Genomic DNA, 26,118 nt, shown 5'->3' with positions numbered 1-26,118 from the left:
TTTTTCCTCTTGAAATTTAAAAAAAAAATTTTTTTTTCAACTTATTCCCCAGTTCCATACTATTTGTAGTAACAGCAATTTATTCTTTGAGAAAGTTTCCTGCTAAACTTTGTCAAATGGACCCACATGAGTGTTCATGTGTGTATAAATATACATGAAGATGTGATTTATTGTAAGCTAAAGTATGAAGAGATTTACCTAGCAAATAAATTCAGGGATGTCTAATCACTTTACAGAATTACCCATTACAGTTCATTAAATACTGAGTTTCTGTGATGACTTTTTATAAAACCATTAATTCATAAACATCAATATACATAACCTGGCACTGCCCTCTCAACTCGATGCTCCAGCATAGCCCCAGCCCTTTAATGATGTGGAAAGTGAAAGTCGCTCAGTTGTGTCCAACTCTTTGCCACCCCATGGACTGTAGCCCACCAGGCTCCTCCGTCCATGGAATTCTCCAGGCCAGAACACTGGAATGGGTAGCTGTTCTATTCTCCAGGGGATCTTCCCAACCCAGGGATCGAACCCAAGTCTTCTGCATTGCAGGCAGATTCTTCCCCATCTGAGCACCAGGGAATGAAATGGAATACACAATAAAACCTCCATCACCCATGAAACTGACTGCTGCTGCTGCTAAGTCGCTTCAGTCGTGTCCAGCTCTGTGCGACCCCATAGATGGCATCCCACCAGGCTCCCCCGTCCCTGGGATTCTCCAGGCAAGAACACTGGAGTGGATTGCCATTTCCTTCTCCAATGCAGGAAAGTGAAAAATGAAAGGGAAGTCGCTCAGTCGTGTCCGACTCTTCGCGACCCCATGGACTGCAGCCCACCAGGCTTCTCTGTCCATGGGATTTTCCAGGCAAGAGTGCTGGAGTGGGGTGCCATTGCTTTCTCCTGAAACTGACTACTGTCCTTCAAAGAGAGCTAAACACATTTGACTTTCCCCCCACAGGTAAAGAGGTAACAATGAATATGACCAAACAATCTAGCCTATGAGAAATAATCCACCGTCAGATTGCATGTGTGTGAGAGTGTTCATTCATATCTGAGTCTTTGTGATCCTGTGGACTGCAGCTCATCAGGTTCCTCTGTCCATGGGATTTTTCCCAGCAAGAATACTGCAGTGGTTGTCATTTCCTCCTCAGGAGATCTTCCCCAACCCAGGGACTGAACCCATGTCTCCTGCATTGGCAGGCAGATTCTTTCCACTGAGCCACCTTGACTTTTTTCCTTGAAATCGTAACAAAACCACATCTGTTCTCTCCCGGAAAAAGCAACAACAACCAACATGCCATGTGACTGCTCTGGAGCAGAAATGAGATGAGACTTGGCTGGGGGCATCTCTCTCTGGAGGGATATCTTGTTCCCCACAGTGGGTACCACCCACCAGCCTGTGGGAAACAGGAGTCCCTGTGGTCTGCAGTCGGAGGTGACGATGGCGGCCGTGCAGAGGAGGTGCTGATGGGGAGTCTGCCTGTGAGTCAGCTGTCTTCAAGTCCTGCAGCTGCATGGGGCAGAGCAAGGACACAGCCCTCTGGACCCAAGACCGGAAGGACCCCCTCCCAAAGCCAGTGGGACTTGTGACACCGCCACAGGGCAGCCAGCTGTGCCCAACAGAGCACAGGCCATCTGCGAGGACACCCACAGAAATGCTTGAAACACTCTGAAGGAGATTCATTTATACAGAAGGAGTCAGTGGGAGGTCTTACAGCAATTATAGAGTCAGCCCTTTTCACTCGGCCGTTCTCCTTGTCTGAAATGTTCTTCCAGATAGACACAGAGATTGTTTCTTTACCTGCTCTGGGTCCCTGCTCAAATACCGCCTTATCAAGAAGTTCATCTCTTTCATCTCTGACCATCTTTCTTAAAATGGCAATACACCCACACACAAAACACCCATCCTGTACCCCAGCTTTAGCTTTTCGGTGCACTCTCACAGTCTGACATATTGCATACTTTATTGTTTGACTCTTCCCACTGGAAGCTCTGCAAGGTAGAAATTTATGTTTACTTTCTTTACGGTTTTATTCCCAGTACTAGAGCAGTTCCCAGCCAAGAGTAGGCCCTCGATTACTCTCTATTGAATAAGTAACTAAATCTATCCCACACTGTGGTGCAGGCTCTCTCATTTCTTTCTCTTATGCCCTTTCTCTGCCCCAGTCCAGCCACTGCAAGAGTCATGTCTTGAACTTTGTCATCACCCACCTGTACTACCCCCAAATCTCTCCTCCACTGATGTATGCAATTTCTCCCTCTGTAGACATTCTTCGAACTCATCACGACACCTTTACTTTCTTCAGATCACCAACTCTGTTCTTTAAACCAAACACTTTACTTCTGTTGGCTCAGATCCCACTGAATCTCATTTTGATGATGTTTCCTTCTGGCCCAACCCTAGGTTGGCCCCGCTCTGCACTTAACGCGTGACTCATCCTATAGCTGAGCATTACTGAAGAGAGTCACACAACACAGGGGTCAGCCAATCAGATGAAATGCAATGGCTGGCCTCACAAACGTCCTCAAAGCTCTCCCATTGATTCTTTTACTTTTATCAGATGATCTCTCCTCCTTTACAAAGAAAACAGAAGCTGTAAGATGGGAAATCCATCACCTTTTCAAAAGCAAGCCCACAGGCTGACACCTCTCTCACATTCGATCGACTTTCTGATCAACTTGAATCCCATTCCCACTTAACTTCTGAGGAACTTACACTATCAACTATCCTTTGTATATCTGTCTTTTTTCCTGAAATCTTTTATTAGTTTGCTAGGGTTGCCTTTGCAAAGCACCACAGACTGGGTAACATAGAAATTTGTTGTCTCACAGCTCTGGAAATCAAAAATCAGAAAATGTCAGCCAAGTTGATTCCTTCTAAAGGCTTTGAATTACATTCCATGCCTCTCACCTGACTTCTGGTGGTTTGCTGGCAACCTTAGGCATTCTTTCGCTTGCAGAAGCATTACTCTGATTTCTGTCTCCATCTTCACATGGTGTTCCCCTGTGTACATCTCTCCAAATTTCCACTTTGTATAAGGACAACAGTCATATTAGATTGCTGTTCAGTCACTAAGTCATGTCTGACTCTTTGCAACCCCATGGACTGCAGCACACCAGGCTCCCCTGTCTTTCACTGTCTCCTGGAGTTTGCTCAAACTCATGCCCATAGAGTTGGTGATGCTATCTAACCATCTCTTCCTCTGCCACCCACTTCTCCTGCCCTCAGTCTTTCCCAGCAGAAAAGATGAGTTGGCTTCTTTGCATCAGGTGGCCAAAATATGAGTCAGCTCTTCACATCAGGTGGCCAAAGTATTGGAGCTTCAGCTCTTCCAGTGAATATTCAGGGTTGATTTCCTTTAGGGTTGACTGGTTTGATCTTGGATTAGGGCCATCTTATTCCAGTGTGACCTCATCTTCACTTAACTAATTACATTTTCAATGAACCTATCTCCAAATAAGGTCTCATTCTTAGATATTGGGAGTTAGAACTTCAACACACAAGTTTTGGGAGGACCATTCAACCCATAACAGACCTACATCCCTTCTGTCGTCTTTTAAGCATGCTTAAATCTCTCCCTTTAACAAAAATCAGCAGAGCCCACATTCCTTTCTGAATACTGACCCTTTCTCTACTTTTCCCTGACACAGACATATTTCATTTCATTGTTTTCTTTACCCAATGTCTCAGTTTCTTTATTTCCCATCCTCTCCTAATCCACTCACAACAGCTCTCCAGTAGCTCCCATAAAGGTCAACAGTGGCCTCCCAGAGATAATACAGTGGTTATTATTACTTTAATGCCCAGCTTATTCAGTTCCCCAGAACCATTTGACAACATCAAATAATGCCAACCTCCTTAAAACATTCTCCTGGACTAGGGATTCAGCACTACCATCACCACCATCTTCCTACACATTCTTCTACTTCCACCCCAAGCCAATCATCTTCTAAACAGCCTGTAAGCAAACCTGCGTGAGATCTTTCAGCTTTGCTCCTGGGTCCTCTCCTTTTTACAATCTATACTCTCTTTCATGGAGAAGGCAATTGCACCCCACTCCAGTACTGTTGCCTGGAAAATCCCATGGATGGAGGAGCCTGGTAAGCTGCAGTCCATGGGGTCGCTAAGAGTCGGACATGACTGAGCAACTTCACTTTCACTTTTCACTTTCATGCATTGGAGAAGGAAATGGCAACCCACTCCAGTGTTCTTGCCTGGAGAGTCCCAGGGACCGAGAAGCCTGGTAGGCTGCAGTCCATGGGGTCACACAGAATTGGACACGACTGAAGTGACTTAGCAGCAGCAGCAGCATACTCTCTTTCTAGATGATCCCATACCTACTTATGACAGAGGTTATCTCCCAAACAAAGGGAACTTGGAAACTGATCTCTCCAGCCCAGGTCTCTCTGTGGTTGCCAGATCTATGAATCCTACTGCCTGCTTGCTTCTTCTTGACTGTCCTAAACTTTTATCAACTTCACACTTCTCAAATTGAACACAAAATCCTCACTCCATCACCACCACTAATAGAGCAGTCCTCCTCTTGCATTCTCTGCAGTGATGAACTCAAACATTATGCAAACTCAACTAAAGGACCATATGTCAAAGCTATTATTTCTTCCTTTAACTTCATGTTGTTCTCAAATTAAATTGAGTTCAAAGTACTTATTAAGTGTCTAGGATTGGATTATTCAAAACATTCTACATGCAAAAGTTCACTAACTTTCTTAATAATTCTGTACGGTAATTTTATCTATTCACATTTTGCAGATGAGGAGACTGGGCTTAGAGAAGTTAGTAACTCCCTCAAAATGACCCAAATAGCAAATGATGAGGCCTCTTGTCAGTTTACATCTGACCTCAGAATTTGAACCCTTAGCCACAGGACTAAACTATCACAATCACAGTATGCATTAAAGTCATCAGAAGAAAGCAGAAAGCCATGTTTAACCCCAGTTCTGAGGAATGAGAGAAAATATGGATAGAGAACTGAGCAAATCATGCTGTCTGAGCAAAGCGAAGACTCTAGTGACCCTGACATATGAAAGAGACAGCAGAATCCATTTCCGCGGACTCAAGTCCCTACTGCAGACTATTATACAGTAGTGACTGTATAACGTAGGGTCACAAAATTGAATTTCTTGAATGCCAGGTTAAAAAAAGTTGAAACTTGAACCTCTAAGCAATAGGAAATCAAGGGCAAAAGCAAATGCTCATGAAAAGAGGAGGATAACACAGTCTGTTTTTGTTTCCACTGCCTTTTCTGACAGCACTCAGATCTCTAAGAGCCATCTGGGTTCAGAGGCACAGCGGGGACATACACTCTTCCTTCCTGAATTCTAACTGATGAGCCACAGAGGGGCACAAAATGTCATCTTTCCAACCACCAGGCATTAAAAGTGGTCAGGCTTTCTAGAGTAAACTTCTAGATACTTGATAAGACAGTACAAATTAATTAGAACATGTGCTTTGTTGGATGAAGTTATCTTTTCTCTTGTATGTTATGGCACGTTTTCTCCATCAAGGATCTATGCCTGAAATTAATCTGGAGAATAGAAGATGAGGCTATGGGACCATTGTTCCAGGGAATGGTGATAATGAAGACTGCTCGTGTCCAGCTTCCAAAACACCTTATTCTTACATCATGACCGTGCATCAGGAGATGAACCAGTTGCCCCATAGGAGAACAGAGGTCATTCACGAACTGGAATACCTAAACTGGGTCAGGACTTTGCTAAGAACTGGGGACACACAGAACAAAAGGATCCTTGTCCTCACTGAGCTTACAGTCTCGGGGGAGACAGCACAGACATGCACATTGATATGGATGAGGACTCACACTACACAATTCACTATGACAGGTAAGTTAAATTAAAATGTGTTTGGTTTTTCATTCGCCACGGGCTCTGACATGCAATATTGAAACTTGATTCATTTGCAAAGGTCCTCAAGCAAGTTATTTAATTTCACCAATGTGTAGTCTTCTTGTTTATCAAATGGGAGTGATAATAAATGGGGAGTTTTATAAGCATAAGTGAGATAATTTATGTGAAAGTGCTTGCATTGCACTTGATACATACTAAATATTAAAATATGTTAGCTATTGTTACTCTCAGAGCCTCTTAGGAGTCTGCCTCTTTCCTGCTATGGGATATAGAATCTGATTGGTCAAATTGCTTTTAACTGAAACCACATTGACAACGTCTTGTGCTGAAAGTAAATGCTTACAAAATATCTCTTACAGGCACCAAATAATATTCTGGAAGTAGGAAAAGAAGATGACAGTTTTTAATCTAGGAAGGGAAACAGAATAGATACAGATATAATTCGAAATAGACATAAATGTATAGACCACGGTGGGAGCTGGACTTGGAACATGTGGGCTGAAGATAGAAAAAGCTAGATGGAGAATGACCCACATTGCAACACTGGAGTGACACTCATCTCCATAATAAAAAGCCTTACCTGGATCTGCAGGCCGGAAAGAAGCCCAGGTGAAGGCAAAGGAGAAGAGCGATCAAAAGAGAAACACTTTAGTTTCACCCCAGCCTCCTGGTCAGTAGAGACAGCATTCTAGCCAACATCAACCTAGGGGGGAAAAAAATGCACACATTGCATGGAATGCTTCTATTAAAGGTACAATGATCTTAGCTGCTTGACACCAACTTCAATACAAGATGCAAGAGACACAAAACAGTCCTAGATTTCAAGTGGTTAGTATTTCTTTACATCTCATTGCTATTATTTGCCTCAGCCTGAAAACTCACATCCACACACACACACACGCCAAAAAAAAAAAAAAAAAACTGCACGTGAATGTTTTCTAGAAGCTTATTCATAATTGCCAAAACCTGGAAGCAACCAAGATGCCCTTCAATAGGTGAACACAAAGAGGTGAGAGTGAATAACAAGATAAGCAGATGAAAATGTGGAAGGACCTTAAATGCATATCACTAAGAGGAAGAAGCCAATCTGAGCAAGCTGCACACTACAGTGCCTGGACAGTACAGTTCTAAACAGATGACATTCTGGAAAAGGCAAAACTACGCAGGTGACCGAGCCAAACTTGGGTCCAGTCACCCGTGCACGGTAAAACCAATCTACTGACACCAGATTGTGGTTAAAGAAAGCGCAGTGTTTATTTCAGGGCTCCCAGCAAGGAATTCAGGTAGCTAACGCCCCAAATCCAAACTCTCTGATGGCCTCCAGGGAAAGATTTTTAAAGACACAGAGAGGGAGAAAGGTGTGAGGTGTGTTATCAATCCATGGACATTCTCCTGATTGGCTGATGGTGAGGCAATCAGGAGTCAACATCATCAGGCCTTCTGGTTCCAGCTGGTCTGGGGTCTATGAGCTTGTGGGCAGCATACTGCTAACTTCCTCCCCCTGGTAGGGGCTTCAGTAGCTGCAAAACGGCTCAAAGGACATGACTCAGAATATTATCTACAGCTCTAATGGCTAAACCATTATTATTTTATCTTACTTGACTGTTTTCCTCTGTTTCTGCATTTTCTCACTTCTCCAATTAAATTTATTCTTTGGAAATTGGAGAAGGCCTAGGAAGCTAAAGTTATTCTACACACAAGAGGCAGGCAGACACAGGACATAGTGGGGGACAGGGAACAGTCTGCCTCAGGAAGGTTCCATAGGGTTTGCTCAGTTATATGGAGACAGTAAAAAGATCAGTGATTGCCAGCCGTTGGGTGAGAGGTAGGAAAGGATGAACAGATTGGAGTATAAGGAGTTCCAAGGTGGTAAAACTCTTCCCTATGATATTATAATGGTGGATGTGTGTATGTGTCAGTCACTCACCCCACGAACTGTAGACTACCAGGCTCCTCTGTCCATGGATTTCCCAGGCAAGAATACTGGAATGGATAACCATTCCCTTCTCCAGGGGATTTTCCTGACCCAAGGATCAAACCTGGGTCTCCTGCACTGCAGGCGGATTCTTTATGGCTTTATATAGTTGCCAAAACTCATAGAACCAACACCACCAAAAGTTAGTCCTAATGTAATATGCCAAAGCTTTTGACCGTGTGGATCACAATAAATTGCGGGAAATTCTGAAAGAGATGGGAATACCAGACGGCTTGACCTGCCTCTTGAGAAACCTATATGCAGGTCAGGAAACAACAGTTAGAAACTGGACATGGAACAACAGACTGGTTCCAAATAGGAAAAGGAGTACGTCAAGGCTGTATATTGTCACCCTGCTTATTTAACTTACATGCAGAGTACATCACGAGAAACGCTGAACTGGAAGAAACACAAGCAGGAATCAAGATTGCTGGGAGAAATATCAATAACCTCAGATATGCAGATGACACCACCCTTATGGCAGAAAGTGAAGAGGAACTCAAAAGCCTCTTGATGAAAGTGAAAGTGGAGAGTGAAAAAGTTGGCTTAAAGTTCAACATTCAGAAAACGAAGATCATGGCATCCGGTCCCATCACTTCATGGGAAATAGATGGGGAAACAGTGGAAACAGTGTCAGACTTTATTTTTCTGGGCTCCAAAATCACTACAGATGGTGACTGCAGCCATGAAATTAAAAGACGCTTACTCCTTGGAAGGAAAGTTATGTCAAACCTAGATAGCATATTCAAAAGCAGAGATATTACTTTGCCAACAAAGGTCCATCTAGTCAAGGCTGTGGTTTTTCCTGTGGTCATGTATGGATGTGAGAGTTGGACGGTGAAGAAGGCTGAGCACCGAAGAATTGATGTTTTTGAACTGTGGTGTTGGAGAAGACTCTTGAGAGTCCCTTGGACTGCAAGGAGATCCAACCAGTCCATTCTGAAGGAGCTCAGCCCTGGGATTTCTTTGGAAGGAATGATGCTAAAGCTGAAACTCCAGTACTTTGGCCACCTCATGCGAAGAGTTGACTCATTGGAAAAGACTCTGACGCTGGGAGGGATTGAGGGCAGGAGGAGAAGGGGACGACACAAGATGAGATGGCTGGATGGCATCACTGACTCGATGGACATGAGTCTCAGTGAACTCCGGGAGTTGGTGATGGACAGGGAGGCCTGGCGTGCTGTGATTCATGGGGTCGCAAAGAGTCGGACACGACTGAGCGACTGAACTGAACTGAATGTAATCTATGGATTTAAGGAGTGGGGAGCCGGAAGCTGGGCTTCTGTCTTCCCTCACTCTTTGCTATTTTGAACAAAAAAAGAGAGTGACGATTTCTTTTCAAAACACCAAAGGCAAACTAAATCATCCACATGCTCCTTTTTGACAGAAAAGGACCATGTGGAACAATCTCTCAAGCTTGAAAGGACATATTCTACTCAAAGCCCAAGTCTCAGCCCGAGAGCCCTGGCCTTTTCTGGCAGAGGTGGGCACTCTAACTAAATCAAACAGGGCACCAAGCCTGCGTGAGAGGATGGACGGAGCTGCTCCAGACACTACTTGGAAACCCAGGACACAGGACCTCATGCATATTTGTGAACCTTGCCTTTCTCCCTCTTCTGTGTAGACAGCATGTTTAAAAAAGATGTGTAAGTGATTGTTCTAAGGATCCGTTCCACCTGCTCCAGTGCAGGAAGCTACAGATGGGGTTTCTCTGTGGTAAAGGAAGTGGTTTCTGGAAGCCCAGCTCCAAAGAGGACTGTGTGCCTTACACGCCCTCTTGTGGCCACTCGGAGATAATGCAATTAGGAGATGCCTCGGATTGTATTAACATTAAAGCTACAAGTTAGGGAATTTTGAAATCTCAAGAATTCAGGATTTGGGAAGTTTGTCTTTCCATAAATTATGCTTGCCTCGAGTCCTGTGGAAACCTATAGAGCTATTTTTCCTAAGAGGACTGTGACTGTCTATCCCAACTAACCTCTTTTGCAAAGAACAGAAAGTATCAGCTTTATGTTTAAAGAACACATGATTAAGGAGGCTGCAATGCAGAGAGGATAACTGAATGACTGTGGGCTGTAGCTATGTTTACACGGGCAAAACAAAGTGAAAGAAGAGACAGTTCAGATCATTTGCAGGAGTGTTCATCAGCTAAACCAAAAACAAGCTGCAGAAGAAACATTGAAGCGTGTATAGTATTGGCACTACATGAGTGGTGCGTTCCAGCCTTGCACAGCCTCCAAGACAAATTCTTTCCTGCTAGATGCTGTTCTGAAATCCAGCCTCCTCCTGTGGCTACAGTGCCTTGAGCTGGGAGAAGGTGATGACTTTCCTTGCCTCTGGGGAGCGCAGGGCGGGGGCCAGGGGCGGGGCACTGGGGGCGGTCGTGACACTGACCTCCCTCCCTGGGCCCTCCTTCACCGGAAAACATTCCCCTGTCCCACTTTGCTACTAAGGGCACAGAAGTTTAGCAACCCTGCTGGCTTCTCTTCCTGCTTTAGGAAAAAAAAGTCTGCCTATGGTTACAAGTTTAGAATAGAAGGCAACAAGATCTAAGCACTGTGCAGTGTCTGGCTAATCACCTTTACAGGCGGATATTAGTGAAAGTTTGATAAAGGGAAGATTACATTAATTATTCAGTTTTTCTAATTGTCTAGAAATCAAAGTGGGTTGTCAGCAGCTAGACAAAAAATTTCCAGAACAAGGAAACATGGGGATGAGTTGGGGGACTAGGAAGCACATAAGATTCAGGACAGGGCAGCTCAACCTTGGCACTCCCTGGCTGTGTGAGTTGGGTGATCCTTCGTCCTGTGCCTTGGGGAATACATGGCAGCATTCCTGCATTTACCAACTAGATGCCAGCAGCACCCCCACAGGTGGTGACCACCCAAAAGTCCTCTAATGGCAAAACCATCCCCAGTTGAGAATCACTGCTTTATGGGGATGAGGCTGGTAGCAAAATTATTAAACACTGTGACCGATGAACTGAGAGAGATGTCTGACTACAGGACGCCACGATGCACAGAAGAGCAAATAGGCTTTAGGGTTAGTAAGAACCAGGGCTCAGATTAAATGACGAGACCTTTTGTTGTTTAGTCAGTCAATCGTGTCTGACTCTGCAACCCCATGGACTATAGCCCGTCAGGCTCCTCTATCCATGGAATTCTCCAGACAAGAATATTGGAGTGGATTGCCATTTCCTTCTCCAGGAGATCTTCCTGACCCAGGGATTGAACCAGTGTCTCCTACACTGGCAGGTGGACTGTTTATCACTGAGCCACCAACCTTAGGCCTCTTTTTTTCCCCCCTTAAGCCTCAGGTTCATGTATATAAAATAATAATAAAACAGTAGTAATAAGAATAATGTTGTTGAGTGGTTAAAGGAAATAAAGCACATAAGGGATCTGGCCTATTGTCTAGTATTTAATAATGTCAATAGATAGCATTCTCTTTTCCTCATCTCCAGAAGTTTCTAGAAATAGAATACAGGTTCTTTAGGGGATTTTGAGAGTCCTGGGAGCCTGTCAGAGGCAGGGTGGGAAAAGCCTTGTACTTGAGGTCCCTTGTGAATAATGCCACCCTCCTTTCCTTCAGAAGGATTGTCCCTGAAACACAGGCTGCACCTGTCCAGAACAGGGGGGTCATTCAGATGTGTTATCTCTCAGGATAAATTATCACAAAGGTCAGCAAAACAGAGAAGAGCATTCCAGAAGCGGAGGTATTTATAGTCTTTAAAGGTCCCTCTTTGATCTCTGTTTTTCCATCAGAAAAGTACAAAGTCATCCTTTTAACATGTAGAGCAAAAGTCTTATAGTCTGATGTCAAGGAAACCTGCTTGGCAAATTTGAAGGAAGGGATGTCTGCAGTGTTACTTGTGTCTGACACACACTCCTTCTGGAAATAATGAATGCTGCATTTTCAGATTCATGCTATAATGTTTCGTGAAAACCTTAAGTAGCTCTGCGGAAACATCTCCATTGCCCTTCCTGTTCCTTACAGTTTTAATTAAATCATTTGTTTACCACTTACATAAATTACTTAAAAATAAAAAGATGTTAAAATGACTTAAAATTCCCACACAGTGACAATCATGGTATTAGTAATTTATTCTTGAGTTTCATCCCATTAAAGATTAATGCTCCTTTTCCCAGAATCCCTGGACCCTAATCTGTTCACATGCCTGACTGTCTTCTCTCAAACATTCAAGACCCCTTGTTTGAAAACAGGGAGCCTGGGAGAGGACTGAAACTCCTTATTTTTTAAACTTGGCCCAGGTCATCAACACTGTCACAAATTATTCTAGATGAAATTATGTAAAATTAACAACTTATGACTTTTATTGACATACAAACATGGCAAGTTCATATAGTTTAAGTTAAAATTCTATCTGGATTTCTCTTACAATTCTGCTCATCCAGTGTAACTTTCCTCATGGAATTTTCCACAATAGATGCTGCCCTGAAAAGAACTCCCTTTCCTAAGGATGCCTACCTCTCAATAGTATTGTTGTTGATCCCTTATTACACCACTTTGGGGGTGTTTCCCATGGAGAGGGTATAACCTGCAGAATTCAGCTGGGAGAGAGCTGTGTTTGATTCTTGAGTCTTCTAAGTACTTACTGGGTGACAGAAAGTGAAAGTGTTAGTCTCTCAGCTGTGTCTGACTCTTTGTGACCCCATGGACTGTCACCCCCCAGGCGCCTCTATCCATGGAATTTTCCAGGCAAGAATACTGGAGTGGGTTGCCATTCCCTTCTCCAGGGGATCTTCCTGATCCAGGGATCAAACCCTGGTCTCCTTCATTGCAGGTAGATTCTTTTCCATCTGAACGACCAGGGAAGCCCTGCTGGATGACTGGGAGTCAGCTATTTGACCTGCCTAAGTCTCAGTTTCCACACTTGTAAAAGAGTTCTTTTAAGTATTGAGATAATGAATTTAATATTTTACATAGTATCTAAATGTTTAGTAAATGGTGATTCTAAAAAATGACTGGTAGCCATATACATGAACTCCTAATGCTATGCCTTATTCACTGCAGCCTCCTGATGTGTGTTCAATACATAACAATAACAGCAACAGCAGATAATAACTTAATTTGATAGGTGTTTACTCTCCCCAGTACTATGCTAAGCATTTTCTCTATATTTATCTCATGTAAGCCTCACAACAATCCTGTGAGGTAGATGCTGTTGCCATCACATTTTAGAGATGATGAATTTGAAGCAAACAGACATGTGAGAGTTGGACTATAAAGAAAGCTGGGCCATAGCCAAATCAACAAAGCTAAAAGCTGGTTCTTTGAGAAGATAAATAAAATAGACAAACCATTAGCCAGACTCATTAAGAAAAAAAGGGAGAAGAATCAAATCAACAAAATTAGAAATTAAAATGGAGAAAGCACAACAGACAACACAGAAATGCAAAGGATCATAAGAGACTACTCTCTGCAGCTATATGCCAATAAAATGGACAACTTGGAAGAAATGGATAAATTCTTAGAAAAGTATGACTTTCCAAAACTGAACCAGGAAGAAATAGAAAATCTTAACAGACCCATCACAAACACTGAAATCAAAACTCTAATCAGAAATCTTCCAACAAACAAAAGCCCAGGACCAGATGGCTTCACAGCGAATTCTACCAAAAATTCAGAAAAGAGCTAACACCTATACTACTCAAACTCTTCCAGAAAATTGCAGAGGAAGGCAAACTTCCAAACTCATTCTATGAGGCCACCATCACCTTAATACCAAAACCAGACAAATATGCCACAAAAAAAGAAAACTACAGGTCAATATCACTGATGAACATAGATGCAAAAATCCTTAACAAAATTCTAGCAAACAGAACCCAACAACATATTAAAAAGATCATACATCATGACCAAGTGGGCTTTATCCCAGGGATGCAAGGATTCTTCAATAGTTGCAAGTCAATCAATGTGATACAACACATTAACAAATTGAAAGATAAAAACCGTATTATTATCTCAATAGATGCAGAAAAAGCCTTTGACAAAATTCAACATCAATTTATGATAAAAACCCTCCAGAAAGCACGTATAGAAGGAACATACCTCAACATAATAAAAGTCATATATGATAAACCCACAGCAAACATTATCCTCCATGTGAAAAATTGAAAGCATTTCCCCTAAAGCCAAGAACAAGACAAGGATGCCCACTTTCACCACTACAATTCAACATAGTTTTGGAAGTTTTACCCACAGCAATTAGAGAAGAAAAAGAAATAAAAGGAATCCAGATTGGAAAAGAAGAAAAAAACTCTCACTGTTTGCAGATGACATGATCCTCTACATAGAAAACCCTAAAGACTCCACCAGAAAATTACTAGAGCTAATCAATGAATATAGTAAAGTTGCAGGATATAAGATCAACACACAGAAATCCCTTGCATTCCTATACACTAACAATGAGAAAACAGAAAGAGAAATTAAGGAAACAATTCCATTCACCATTGCAACAAAAAGATTAAATACTTAGGGGTAAATCTACCTAAAGAAATGAAAGATCTATATATAGAAAACTATAAAACACTGATGAAAGAAACCAAAGAGGACACAAATAGATGGAGAAATATACCATGTTTGTGGATTAGAAGAATCAATATAGTGAAAATGAGTATACTACTCAAAGCAATCTATAGATTCAATGCAATCCCTATCAAGCTACCAACAGTATTTTTCAAAGAACTAGAACAAATAATTTCACAATTTGTATGTAAATATAAAAAACCTCGATTAGCCAAAGTTATCTTGAGAAAGAAGAATGGAACTGGAGGAATCAACCTGCCTGACTTCAGGCTATACTACAAAGCTACAGTTATCAAGACAGTATAGACAGAAACATAGCACAAAGACACAAAGACAGAAACATAGATCAGTGGAACAAAACAGAAAGCTCAGAGATAAATCCACGCACCTATGGACACCTTATCTTAGACAAAGGAGGCAAAAATATACAATGGAGAAAAGATAATCTCTTTAACAAGTGGTGCTGGGAAAACTGGTCAAACACTTGTAAAAGAATGAAACTAGAACACTTTCTAACACCATAAACAAAAATAAACTCAAAATGGATTAATAAAACTCCTAGAGGAAAACATAGGTAAAACACTCTCTGACGTAAATCATAGCAGGGTCCTCTATGACCCACCTCCCAGAATATTGGAAATAAAAGCAAAAATAAACAAATGGGGCCTAGTTAAACTTAAAAGCTTTTGCATAACGAAGGAAACTACAAGCAAGGTGAAAAGACAGCCTTCAGAATGGGAGAAAATAGTAGCAAATGAAGCAACTGACAAAGAATTAATCTCAAAAATATACAAGCAACTCCTACAGCTCAATTCCAGAAAAATAAGCGACCCAATCAAAAAATGGGCCAAAGAACTAAATAGACATTTCTCCAAAGAAGACATACAGATAGCTAACAAACATATGAAAAGGTGCTCAACATCACTCATTATCAGAGAAATGCAAATCAAAACCATAATGAGGTACCATCTCACCCCAGTCAGAATGGCTGCTATCCAAAAGTCTACAAACAATAAATCCTGGAGAGGGTGCAGAGAAAAAGAAACCCTCTTACACTGTTGGTGGGAGTGCAAACTAGTACAACCACTATGGAGAACAGTGTGGAGATTCCTTTAAAAACTGGAAATAGAACTGCTATATGACCCAGCCATCCCACTACTGAGTATACACACCAAGTAAACCAGAATTGAAAGAGACACGTGACCCCAATGTTCATCATAGCACTGTTTACAATAGCCAGGACATGGAAGCAATCTAGCTGTACATTGGCAGACGAATGGATAAGAAAGCTTTGGTCAGATTAGATCAGATCAGATCAGTTGCTCAGTTGTGTCCAACTCTTTGCGACCCCATGAATCACAGCACACCAGGCCTCCCTGTCTATCACCAACTCCTGGAGTTCACCCAGACTCACGTCCATCGAGTCAGTGATACCATCCAGCCATCTCATCCTCTGTCGTCCCCTTCTCCTCCTGCCCCCAATCCCTCCCAGCATCAGAGTCTTTTCCAATGAGTCAACTCTTCGCATGAGGTGGCCAAAGTACTGGAGTTTCAGCTTTAGCATCATTCCTTCCAAAGAAATCCCAGGACTGATCTCCTTCAGAATGGACTGGTTGGATCTCCTTGTAGTCCAAGGAACTCTCAAGAGTCTTCTCCAACACCACAGTTCAAAAGCATCAATTCTTTGGCGCTCAGCCTTCTTCACAGTCCAACTCTCACATCCATACATGACCACAGGAAAAACCATAGCCTTGACTAGACGAAACTTTGTTGGCAAAGTAATGTCTCTGCTTTTGAATATGCTATCTAGGTTGGTCATAACTTTCCTTCCAAGGAGTAAGCGTCTTTTAATTTCATGGTACATATACACAATGGACTACTAGTCAGCTATTAAAAAGAATGCATTTGAATCAGTTCTAATGAGGTGGATGAAACTGGAGCCTATTATACAGAGCAAAGTAAGTCAAAAAGAAAAACATCAATACAGTATATTAATGCATATATATGGAATTTAGAAAGATGGTAACAATAACCCTATACGTGAGACAGCAAAAGAGACACAGATGTAAAGAACAGACTTTTGGATTCTGTGGAAGAAGGCGAGGGTGGGATGATTTGAGAGAATAACATTGAAACATGTATATTATCATATGTGAAATAGATCACCAGTCCAGGTTTGATGCATGAGACAGGGTGCTCAGGGCTGGTGCACTGGGATGAGCCTGAGGGATGGGATGGGGAGGGAGGTAGAGGGGGGTTCAGGATGGGGAACACATGTACACCCATGGCTGATTCATGTCAATGTATGGCAAAAAACCGCCACAATATTGTAAAGTAATTAGCCTCCAATTAAAATAAATAAATTAAAATAAATAAATAAAAAGCAAAAAAAAAAAAAAAAAGAAAGCTGAGCACCAAAGAACTGATGCTTCTGAACTGTGGTGTTGGAGAAGACTCTTGAGAGTCCCATGGATTGCAAGGAGATCAAACCAGTCAATCCTAAAGGAAATCAGTCCTGAATATTCATTGCAAGGACTAATTGCTGAAGCTAAAACTCCAATACTTTAGCCACCTGATGTGAAGAACTGATTCATTGGAAAAGACCCTGATGCTGGGAAAGATTGAAGGCAGGAAGAGAAGGGGACGACAGAGGATGAGATGGCTGGATGGCATCACTGACTGGATGGACATGAGTTTGAGTGAACTCTGGGAGTTGGTGATGGACAGGGAAGCCTGGTGTGCCACAGTCATGGGGTCACAAAGAGTTGGAGGTGACTAGGCCACTGAACTGAACTGAGATCAAACGAATGGAACATGGAGGAGATAGGGCAGGAACCAAGGTCATCTGACATCAGAGTCCATGATCTGTTGGGTGATGGCCTAGATCTCTTACAAAGGCCTTAAAAACTTCTTTCTACTTTAAAAGAGTCCATGATGCCAATGGGATATTCTTGAAGCACTGTCATTTTTACTCAGTTAACTAATCAAGCTTCCCACTTTTCTTTGTCCTATATGATATTTCATTTGGGTTCTAAGTAGCTAGAGATTTTTGTCAACATGGCTGGGCAGGACTAAGTCATGGTTAAAATTAAGTGTTCAATTTATCTGAATAATCTACCCCTCAGATGTGAGGTGCCATGAGGCACTCAAAAAGCACATGAGAATATCACACCATCCTTGGCTGCAGGTACCCATAGCCATATTATATTAAAAGACTAAACTTAATCTTGAGGAGGTGGTACCATGGAAGACTCGAACCTAACTGAACTTGGAAAACCATTTCAACAAATACCACGTAAGTGCCCCTGTGTGCCCAGCCAGCACTTCACAAAGTGCTGTGGAATGTAAACAAAAGTACAACAGGACCCTTGACTACAAAGACCTCATAGTCCTATGAAGAGAGCAACACTCACAATGTAATTAGATGCAACGATGCAATGATGACTCTGCAAGTCAACATCATCATTCCTTTAATGAATAGACATTTAGAACCAACCACCTTGCCAAGCCTGTGCTGGAAGCTGAGACAGGGTGAACAGGTCAGGCCTGGCCTGGCCCCATGAATTGTACAATCTAGTGGAATACATAATGGATTTTGTGAGAAGGATAGAAAATAAAGTCACAGTTTAGAGAGTTCATAGAACACTAGAGTAACTGGAAAAGGCCACTTAAATGAGAGCAGGATTTGAGTTTGGTCTTCAGCAAAAGATGGTAGCATGTCACCCAGTGACTTAATTCCTAAACTCCATAATCAACACAAACATGTAATATGATATTATTATTTTCATCATGGTGATAAAAGACATAGAGTGGAAATGATTACACTTACACAAATGCATTCATATTCACATCATTCTTCACAGCACTGTCAGCTTTGCATTCTTATTTCTTTTACTCAAAGAACTAAGGCAGAAGTAACCTCAAATCTGAAAACGCTCCTGGAAAAGATTCTTAGAGAACTATGTTAAAAAGCCAAAGCGCAGCAGTATAGTTAAAATTGAGGTGTTTTCCTTTCAATTCAAAACCTCAATTTTCAGACCTTAATATCTTGGACTTTGCAATCAGAGTCAATGGGAAGTTGGTTACAGAGCGTGGTTACTATGAAGAAGGGGCTGCTGATAGCATCCTTCAGAAGTCCGACTGCACCCTTCATCTTTCAATGGTTAAGGAAGCAATCCAGAGAAAAAATATGCTGAGGGGTAAATTGCTAACTCAATCGAGGTGAAAGACCTGGGTAGGTCAAACTGTACGGTTGTTGTTTTTTTTTTTCCACTTTCTTTACTACTAGTCGATAATGTGAGTACGAGTAAGAAGTCCAGCTACATTTCCCCCATACAGCTTTCCACAATGTAATTCACATGGTATCAGGGATTATCTTTTTATCTGCAAACTAAACAAGATGAAATTATGTCAGCCCAAGTCTCTGCAGACAAAATACGTCAAAAAGGTAAATGACATAATTTATATTTGCAGTCCCTTTGCATTTTTAATATTGTTATAGTCTTTGCATTTTTAATTATATTTGCATTTAAATATTGAATTCACTTTTAATTTCAGGGGTAAAACGATATAATAAGGAATAGATGGACATGAGACACTTTCAAATTCTTGTCTTTGCCACACCTGCAATTAAAGACTTCTTTCCTTCTCATGATTCTCGCAAGTACCCCAAAGCCCAGTATGAAAAAATTAAGGTCCAGCTGATTATTAACATGGACCTCTTACTATTACTCAAATTATTTTCTCCTGCCATGTGAAGGCTTACCAGGTGGCACAAGTGGTTAAAAAAAAAAAAAAAAAAAAAAACGCCTGCCAATGCAGGAGATGCAAAAGACGTGAGTTTGATCCCCAGGTCAGGAAGATCACCTAGAGGAGGGCATGACAACCCACTCCAGTATTCTTTCCTGGATAATCCCATGGGTAGAGGAGCCTGGAGAGCTACAGTCCATGGGGTTGCACAGAGCTGGACATGACTGAACACACACATCTCATCTGGGAGCAGATTACACACTTTTTGCCCTGTGATGTCTCCCCACAGGAGGCAGCATATGTGTCTTTGTCTCCCCACCAGGCCTGCCTGTGTGAATTGATGTAGAAGTTCTGAATCCACCAGCACAGCCTCTGGTACACTTGCCCTCTGCCATGAGAACGCCAACCATGTCTCATAGAGAAACTGCACTATCACCCTCAATCCAGCAATGAGAAGACATGAGATGGTCTATACCACTGAGCAGGCCAATGGCCAGCACCAGACTGATTCCCATGGCCCTAGGCGGGTCCAGTGGGCTCCCTCAAACCTGGGCCCTGGTTCACCCCAGTATCCACCAGTTCCAGCAGCCCCAGGCAGCTCCCCAGCCCAAAGTGACGTCCACGTCATTGGACTCCAGTCAGTCCCTGCTGCCCGGGACCACAAGTGGGTCCAACACTCCTGACAGCTTCTATGGGACCAAGTCCCAGCGGCTCCGACAAGTCCAGGCCCTCGACTCACTCTAGCATCTGCTGGCTCCAGCAGCCCCAAGTGGTCTCAAAGAACGCCAGTTCCCTGCCCAGCTCTGGGTGGCTTCCATGACCCCAGGCAGCTCCCTGACACCTGTGGGAGTCATGGACTTTAGCCAACCCAGGACCTTGATTACTGAGCCAGCCAACTCCCATGGAACCAGGCTCCTGACAGTTTTCTGAGAACTCAGAATTAAAAAGAGTAAAGAAATTCTGTGGGCATTATAGAATACCATTGAAAGAAAAAAATCTACCCATTCTCAGAGTTTTAGACAAAGAATAGAGGGAGAAAGAACAAAGTTTATTTAAAGAAATAATAGCTGAGAGTATCCCAAATTTGGTGAGCGATTTAGACATCCAACTTTCTGAAGCTACTTGGTTACCTCAAAATTTCAACTCAGAATGATCTTTAAGACAGTAGAATAAAAGACAAGACATATTATAATAAAATTGTCTAAAATCAAAGATAAAGAGAGAATTTTTAAAGTAGCAAGAGTAAGGGAATTCCACAAGACTAATAGATTTTTCAAGAGAAATCTTGCAGGCCAGGAGAGAATGGGATGCTATATTCAAAGTGCTAAAAGAAAAAAAAATGTCAAACAAGAATACTTTATCTTGGTAAAGCTATCCTTAAGAAATGAAGGGAGAATCTATGAAAAAAACAAACAGACTCACAGAGAGAATATACTGGTGGTTGCCAGAGGGGAGAGGTTAGGAGAGGACTGGATTGGGAGTTTGGGATTAGCAGATGTAAACTGGTATATATACAACAGATATACAAGAAGGTCCTACTGTACAGCACAGGGAACAGTATTCAATATCTTGTGAAAAACCATAATGAAAAATAATGTATATATTATATGTATAAATGAGTCACTCTGCTATACAGTAACTGAGCAGTAATTAACACAACATTGTAATCATCCCCAAGAAAAAGAAAAGCAAAAAGGCAAGATGGTTGTCTGAGGATGCCTTACAAATAGCTGAGAAAAGAAGTGAAGCAAAAGGCAATGGAGAAAAGGAAAGATACATCTATCTGAATGCAGAGTTCCAAAGAATAGCAAGGAAAGATAAGAAAGCCTTCCTCATTGGTCAATGCAAAGAAGTAGAGGAAAACAATAAAAAGGGGAAGACTAGAGATGTCTTTAAGAAAATTAAAGATATTAAGGGAATATTTCATGCAAAGATGGGCACAATAAAGGACAGAAATGGTATGGACCTAACAGAAGCAGAAGATATTGAGAGATGGCAGGAAGAACTTTTGTACAGAAGAACTGTACAAAAAAGATGTTAATGACCCAGATAACCATGAATGTGTGATCACTCACCTAGAGCCAGACATCCTGCACTGCAAAGTCAAGAGGGCCTCAGGAAGCATCACTATGAACAAAGCTAGTGGAGGTGATGGAATTCCAGTTGAGCTATGCCAAATCCTAAAAGATGATGCTGTGAAAGTGCTGCACTCAATATGCCAGCAAATTTGGAAAACTCAGCAGTGGCCACAGGATTGGTAAAGGTTAGTTTTCATTCCAATCCCAAAGAAAGGCAATGCCAAAGAATGTTCAAACTACTGCACAAATGTACTCATCTCACGTGCTAGCAGAGTAATGCTCAAAATTCTCCAAGCCAGGCTTCAACAGTACATGAACTGAGAACTTCCACATGTTCAAGCTGGATTTAGAAAAGGTAGAGGAACCAGAGACCAATTGCCAACATCCGTTGGATCATAGAAAAAACAAGAGAATTTCAGAAGAACATCAACTTATGCTTCACTGACTACACTAAAGCCTTTGGCTACGTGGATCACAACAAACTGTGGAAAATTCTGAAAGAGATGAGAACACTAGACCACCTTACCTGCCTCCTGAGAAATCTATGTGCAGGTCAAGAAGCAACAGTTAGAACTGGTCGTGGAACAAGAGACTGGTTCCCAATTGGGAAAGGAATACGTCAAGGCTGTATACTGTCACTTTGCTTATTTAACTTATATGCCTAGTACATCAAGCGAAATGCCAGGTTGGATGAAGCACAAGCTGGAATCAAGATTGCCAGGAGAAATATCAATAACCTCAGATATGCAGATGACATCATGCTTATGGCAGAAAGCTAACAGGAACTAAAGAGCTTCTTGATGAAAATGAAAGAAGAAAGTGAAAAAGTTGGCTTAAAATTCAACATTCAAAAAATGAAGATCATGGCATCTGGTCCCATCAGTTCATGGCAAATAGATGGAGGAACAATGGAAACAGTGACAGAGTTTATTTTCTTGGGCTCCAAAATCACTGTAGATGGTGACTGCAGCCATGAAATTAAAAGATGCTTGCTCCTTGGAAGAAAAGCTATGGCCAACCTAGACAGCATATTAAAAAGCAGAGACATTATTTGCTGACAAAGGTCCTTCTAGTCAAAACTATGGTTTTTCCAGTAGTCATGTATGGATGTGAGAGTTGGACTATAAAGAAAGCTGAGTGCCAAAGAATTGATGCTTTTGAACTGTGGTGTTGGAGAAGACACTTGAGAGTCCCTTGGACTGCAAGGAGATCCAACCTGTCCATTCTAAAGGAAATCAGTACTGAATACTCATTGGAAGGACTGATGCTGAAGCCAAAGCTCCAATACTTTGGCCACCTGATGCAGAGAACTGACTCATTGGAAAAGACCCTGATGCTGGGAAAGATTGAAGGCAGGAGGAGAAGGGGACGACAGAGGATGAGATGACATCACCGACTCAATGGACATGAGTTTGAGCAAGCTCCGTGAGTTGGTGATGGACAGGGAAGCCTGGCGTGCTGCAGTCCATGGGGTCACAAAGAGTCAGACACAATTGAGCAACTGAACTGAATTGAACTGAACTGTACATCAAATATACTTCAATAAAACAACAAAAATTTTAAATTTTTTCAATTAACCATTTTAAAAGAAATAATGAATTTGAAGATGAATAAAAACTAATGAATAAAGTTGGGGAAAAAAGAAATGAAAGAGAGATTAATATTTCCTCAGACAAAAGTAAGGAAATTCATCAACACATTACAACATGTCTTGTAATGCCTTTATTAACATGCTGAAAGGAGCTCTTCAAGCTGAAATGAAAGGACAATACCCAGTAACATTAAAAAACATCAAAATATAAAACTGGTAAAGCTAAATACATAATCAAATTCAGATTGCTCTAGTACTGCAATATAGCAGTGTGATAATCAGATAACCACTTAACTCTAGTTTAAAGGTTAAAGGACAAAAGTATTAAAAACAACTATACAATAATTTGATAACAGATACATAATATAAAAAGAGGTATATTGTGATATCAAAAACACAAAATTTGGGGGGAAATGTGAAAGAGTAGAGTTTTGTATGCAAGCAAACTTAAGTTGTTATCAGCTTAAAACAGACCATTATATCTGAAAAATATTTTATGAAGGCTCATAATATATGCTATGCATTCATTATGAGTGTTAGTCACTCAAAGAGTCAGACACCTCTGAGTGATAACACTCATAATAACTACATAGCAAAAACGGACAGTAAATACTCAAAATATCAACATAGGGAATCAAAGCATATCACTATGAAAAATTATCATTCACACACACAAAAAAAAGACAGCAAAGAGAAAGAAAGCTAACATCATAGTCGATGATGAAAGGTTAAACACTTTTCCTCTTAGATCAGGAACAATACAAGGATGCCCACTCTCACCATATACTTCAGTTCAGTTCAGTCACTCAGTCGTGTCTGACTCTTTGCAATCCCATGGACTGCAGCACACCAGACTTCCCTGTCCATCACCAACTCCTGGAGCCTAATCAAACTCATGCCCATTGAGTCAATAATGGCATCCAACCAACTCATCCTCTGTTGTCCCCTTCTCCTCCCACCTTCAATCATTCCCAGCATCAGGGTCTTTTCAAATGAGTCAATTCTTTGCATCAGGTGGCCAAAGTATTGGAGTTTCAGCTTCAGCATTAGTCTTTCCAATGAATATTCAGGACTGATTTCCTTTAGGATTGACTGGTTGGTCTCCTGACAGTCCAAGGGACTCTTGGGTGTTGGAGTCTTCTCCAACACCACAGTTCAAAAGCATCAATTCTTTGGTGGTACTCAGCTCTCTTTATAGTCCAACTTTCACATCCATACATGACTACTGGAAAAACCATAGCTTTGACTAAACAGACCTCTGTCGGCAAGGTAATGTCTCTGCTTTTCCATATGCTATCTAGGTTGGTCATAGCTTTTCTTCCAAGGAGCAAGTGTCTTTTAATTTCATGGCTGCAGTCACCATCTGCAGTGATTTGGGAGCCCCCCAAAATAAAGTCTGTCACTGTTTCTATTGTTCCCCCATCTCTTTGCCATGAAGTAAGGGACCAGATACCACGATCTTTGTTTTCTGAAAATTGAGTTTCAAGCCAATTTTTTCACTCTCTTCTTTCATTTTCATCAGGAGACTCTTTAGTTCTTTGCTTTCTATCGTAAGAGTAGTGTCATCTGCATATCTGAGGTTATTGATATTTCTCCCAGCAATCTTGATTCCAGTTTGTGCTTCATCCAGCCTGGCATTTCATTTGATGTACTCTGAATATAAGTTAAAGAAGCAGGGTGATAATATACAGCCTTGATGTATTCCTTTCCCTATTTGGAACCAGTCTCTTGTTCCATGACCAGTTCTAACTGTGGCTTCTTGACCTGCACACAGATTTCTCAGGAGGCAGATCAGGTGGTCTGGTATTCCCTTCTCTTTCAGAATTTTCCATAGTTTGTTGTGATCCACACAGTCCAAGGCTTTGACATAGTCAATAGAGCAGAAATAGATGTTTTTCTAGAACTCTCTTGCTTTTTTGATGATCTGACGGATGTTGGCAACTTGATCTCTGGTTCCTCTGCCTTTTCTAAATCCAGCTTGAATATCTGGAAGTTCACAGTTCACATACTGTTGAAGCTTCACTTGGAGAATTTTGAGCATTACTCTGCTAGCATGTGAGATGAGTGCTTTTGGGTGGTAGTTTGACCATTCTTTGGCATTGCCTTTCTTTGGGATTGGAATGAAAACTAACCTTTTCCAGTCCCGTGGCCACAAATTTCCAGTCCAAATTTGCTGGCATATTGAGTGCAGCACTTTCACAGCATCACGTTTTAGGATTTGGCATAGCTCAACTGGAATTCCATCACCTCCACTAGCTTTGTTCATAGTGATGCTTTCTAAGGCCCACTTGACTTCACATTCCAGGATGTCTGGCTCTAGGTAAATGATCACACCATCGTGATTACCTGGGTCATGAAGATCTTTTTTGTATAGTTCTTCTGTGTATTCTTGCCACCTCTTCTTAATATCTTCTGCTTCTGTTAGGTCCATACCATTTCTGTCCTTTATTGTGCCCATCTCTGCACAAAATATTCCCTAGGTATCTCTAATTTTCTTGAAGAGATCTCTAGTCTCTAGATCTCTCACCATATATGTATGCCTTAAATATATACAGTTTTTGTAGGTATACCTCAATAAAGCTAGAAGAAAACAAAGATGAAAATGAGAATTTTTAAAAAATCAACTTTTAACAGCTACAGGGTTCATAGTACTGGGATACTAACAAAACATGAACTGTTCCCGTCAGACAGTGAAGATGAAAACATTGTTAGAAGTACATTGGTAGAATTGTAACCAGAGGTGAGATATGAATTAGTGGAGGAAGGAGACAATGAAAAGAAAGGAGGAGAAGAATTTTTAAAAAAGAGGAAAATGAAAGAGGAGGAGTAAAAGAAATAGACACAAAGCAGGAAGAGGAGGAAGTGGAGGGAGAAATAATTACCTGTATCTCTGCATCTAGAGAGAAGCATAGCTAACATTTTAGTGTCGGCACAGACACACAAGGACACACACAGTAACTTCAGCACTTTCCCTAAAGTTGGCAGGTGCACAAAGCTTAGACAAGAGCCAGTTATAAGCATGTCAGGTTTGTCATAGTCATGAAGCATTTAGGAAGATGTGTTTGAGTGAAATTCAGGTCCAACTATGAAAGAAGGGAAAGAAAGCAGATGGGCAAGTGGTATTTCGAGGACTTGTCAATCTCTCAGGAATCTTGAAATAGACATCATGGAAGAGAAAGAACTGGCGGGGAGGATTTGAGAGCATCAGGATGGAATGAGATGAGAATAAAAATGGCCTTGTAAATAGGAAAGTTGATAGAAGGGAATGCTATGATAGGACAAAATAAAGT

This window comes from Bos javanicus, chromosome 14 (genome assembly GCF_032452875.1).
Source record: "Bos javanicus breed banteng chromosome 14, ARS-OSU_banteng_1.0, whole genome shotgun sequence".
Lineage (NCBI taxonomy): Eukaryota > Metazoa > Chordata > Mammalia > Artiodactyla > Bovidae > Bos > Bos javanicus.
Note: the sequence above shows the minus strand (reverse complement) of the source record.